We start from the raw sequence: 3,748 nt of genomic DNA, 5'->3' as shown, positions 1-3,748 counted from the left end.
GTCACAGAACAGGCTTATGTCATGTGGAGAGATGATGTCACAGAACAGGCTTATGTCATGTGGAGAGATGATGTCACAGAACAGGCTTATGTCATGTGGAGAGATGAGCACAGACAGCCTTATGTCTTGTGGAGAGATGATGTCACAAAACAGGCTTATGTCATGTGGAGAGATGATGTCACAGAACAGGCTTATGTCATGTGGAGAGATGATGTCACAGACAGCCTTATGTCTTGTGGAGAGATGATGTCACAAAACAGGCTTATGTCATGTGGAGAGATGATGTCACAGAACAGGCTTATGTCATGTGGAGAGATGAGGTCACAGAACAGGCTTATGTCATGTGGAGAGATGATGTCACAAAACAGCCTTATGTCTTATGGAGAGATGATGTCACAAAACAGGCTTATGTCATGTGTAGAGATGATGTCACAGAACAGGCTTATGTCATGTGGAGAGATGATGTCACAAAACAGGCTTATGTCATGTGGAGAGATGAGGTCACAAAACAGGCTTATGTCATGTGGAGAGATGAGGTCACAGAACAGGCTTATGTCATGTGGAGAGATGAGGTCACAGAACAGGCTTATGTCATGTGGAGAGATAATGTCACAAAACAGGCTTATGTCATGTGGAGAGATGAGGTCACAGAACAGGCTTATGTCATGTGGAGAGATGATGTCACAAAACAGGCTTATGTCATGTGGAGAGATGAGGTCACAGAACAGGCTTATGCCATGTGGAGAGATGATGGGGGTAATTCCAAGTTGATTGCAGCAGGACATTTTTTAGCAGTTGAGCAAAACCATGTGCACTGCAGGGGAGGCAGATATAACATTTGCAGAGAGAGTTAGATTTGGGTGGGTTATTTTGTTTTTGTGCAGGGTAAATACTGGCTGCTTTATTTTTACACTGCAATTTAGATTGCAGATTGAACACACCACACCCAAATCTAACTCTCTCTGCACATGTTATATCTGCCTCCCCTGCACTGCACATGGTTTTGCCCTACTGCTAAAAAATGTTCTGCTGCGATCAACTTGGAATTACCCCCGATGTCACAGAACAGGCTTATGTCATGTGGAGAGATGAGGTCACAGACAGCCTTATGTCTTGTGGAGAGATGATGTCACAAAGCAGGCTTATGTCATGTGGAGAGATGATGTCACAAAACAGGCTTATGTCATGTGGAGAGATGATGTCACAGAACAGGCTTATGTCATGTGGAGAGATGAGGTCACAGACAGCCTTATGTCTTGTGGAGAGATGATGTCACAAAACAGGCTTATGTCATGTGGAGAGATGATGTCACAGAACAGGCTTATGTCATGTGGAGAGATGAGGTCACAGAACAGGCTTATGTCATGTGGAGAGATGATGTCACAAAACAGCCTTATGTCTTGTGGAGAGATGATGTCACAAAACAGGCTTATGTCATGTGGAGAGATGATGTCACAGAACAGGCTTATGTCATGTGGAGAGATGAGGTCACAGAACAGGCTTATGTCATGTGGAGAGATGAGGTCACAGAACAGGCTTGTGTCATGTGGAGAGATGATGTCACAAAACAGGCTTATGTCATGTGGAGAGATGAGGTCACAGAACAGGCTTATGTCATGTGGAGAGATGAGGTCACAGAACAGGCTTATGTCATGTGGAGAGATGAGGTCACAGAACAGGCTTATGTCATGTGGAGAGATGATGTCACAGAACAGGCTTATGTCATGTGGAGAGATGATGTCACAGAACAGGCTTATGTCATGTGGAGAGATGAGGTCACAGAACAGGCTTATGTCATGTGGAGAGATGATGTCACAAAACAGGCTTATGTCATGTGGAGAGATGATGTCACAGAATAGGCTTATGTCATGTGGAGAGATGATGTCACAGAACAGGCTTATGTCATGTGGAGAGATGATGTCAAGAACAGGCTTATGTCATGTGGAGAGATGAGGTCACAGAACAGGCTTATGTCATGTGGAGAGATGATGTCACAGAACAGGCTTATGTCATGTGGAGAGATGATGTCACACATCGGATACGTAATAGCGAGACTGCTACAGCGTTAATGTAAATCCATTATAGGAAACTGTTTTCCCTAAGATATTACTTTCCCATTACGTAGCTAAAGGGTTTAAACCAGTGGTCCCCAAAGCCACTCCAACAGTCCAGATTTTAAGGCTATCCATGCTTAGGCACAGGTGACTTAATTAGTACCTCAGTCAGTTTAATTATACATCTGTGCGCAAACAGGGATATCCCTAAAACCTGGACTGTTGGGGTGCCTTTATAACAGTAGCCAATGATTAACTAACTATTTTTCTAGAAAGTACAGATATATACTGTATATAATGTTAGCAAATTGTAAATCCTTTAAATAATATGTATAGCTTGGTGAACAACTGACAGCTTGTAATATATTGCAGGGTTTCCTCAAGGAGCACTAACAGTCCAGGTTTTAAGGATTTCCCTGCTTGTGCACAGATAGTATGGACTGTGAAATGCTGTATTTTTTGTAAAGCAATATAAGATCTGTGCCCCTTCCCGGTAAGTGCACAAGTGCCATCCTGTGCTTCATTTACTCATTTCTGGGTGGTAGCCCCGATAAGTACAGAAGACAAGATGGAGGCTGCCGCCCACACTCCCGTGTATCTGTCGCATTCTCACAGTGGTTACCCGCTGCAGATTATAATAGGGGCGTGGGGGCAGTAACTGATGGCTGTTAGGGGCTCAGACCTTCCACATTTAGGGGCATATTCATCAAACACTATTTGCAGAATATTGGGGTGTTTGGGGTGAGCCCTGTACATACATCCACTTACGTGAATGCAAGCACAGGTCCCCGCAGTATATATATATATCTGAGGCATCTGCTGAGGCCACCATTTTATTATATTTCAAAAGCAATACTCATACGTTACGGGGGCTGCGTTATTGCCGACGTTACCATACTCCAGAATGTGAACCCCTATGAGCTATGTTACACAAACGTTATCCGGTAGCGGGATCTCTCACCAGCAATGGCCACTCGGACATGCGCAGTCAGCAGGCCGCACATGTGATGTAACGCAGATCCGAATCCTAATGTAAACTAAACGCATTAGCGATCACTTCTTATACATCACAGTGACGGCTCCCAGCAAAGCCCCGGCCCCTGGATGTGTTTTGTCACACCTTCCGGCAATCCTTACATGTGCGTCAATAAGGAACAATAAGAAATTATTATTATGGGGACCAAGAGATAAAGGGCGTCAATTACACATTATGTATCAGGGGGAGGCCAGACATGTAAGAAGAATGTGTAGATTTTGCACCACCACTATCCCCCGCCCTCAGCGCACATGTCGTCATGATGTCACAGAAGCGGAGGTAGGGGCAGGAAGCTGGGCGCTGGTTGGGAACTGAGGAAGCTCCTCTGGTACACCACAGCTGAAGTCAGGTGCCGTCGGGTTGGTATGTGAGTGGCCCACAGGGGCCATAATAAGTTCAGTCCTCCACAGTTGTAGGCAGCCATTTTGTTACTACAGCAATAGTCATGAGAATACAGTCTGCACAGCTGTCTGGCCAATGTGTAATGACTGTTGCGGATGGATTGTTATAAGAAATCAGAAGAAAAGAAGACGCTTCGATAATCAGACGATACCGACACCGGAATCCCGACATATTCTCCCTCTGTGGGTGTCCACGACACCCATAGAGGGAGAATAAATGTGTGTGCCGAGCGCAGCATGGCGAGCGTAGCGAGCCC

Source organism: Pseudophryne corroboree, chromosome 7 (genome assembly GCF_028390025.1).
Source record: "Pseudophryne corroboree isolate aPseCor3 chromosome 7, aPseCor3.hap2, whole genome shotgun sequence".
In the NCBI taxonomy this organism is placed as follows: Eukaryota; Metazoa; Chordata; class Amphibia; order Anura; family Myobatrachidae; genus Pseudophryne; species Pseudophryne corroboree.
Note: the sequence above shows the minus strand (reverse complement) of the source record.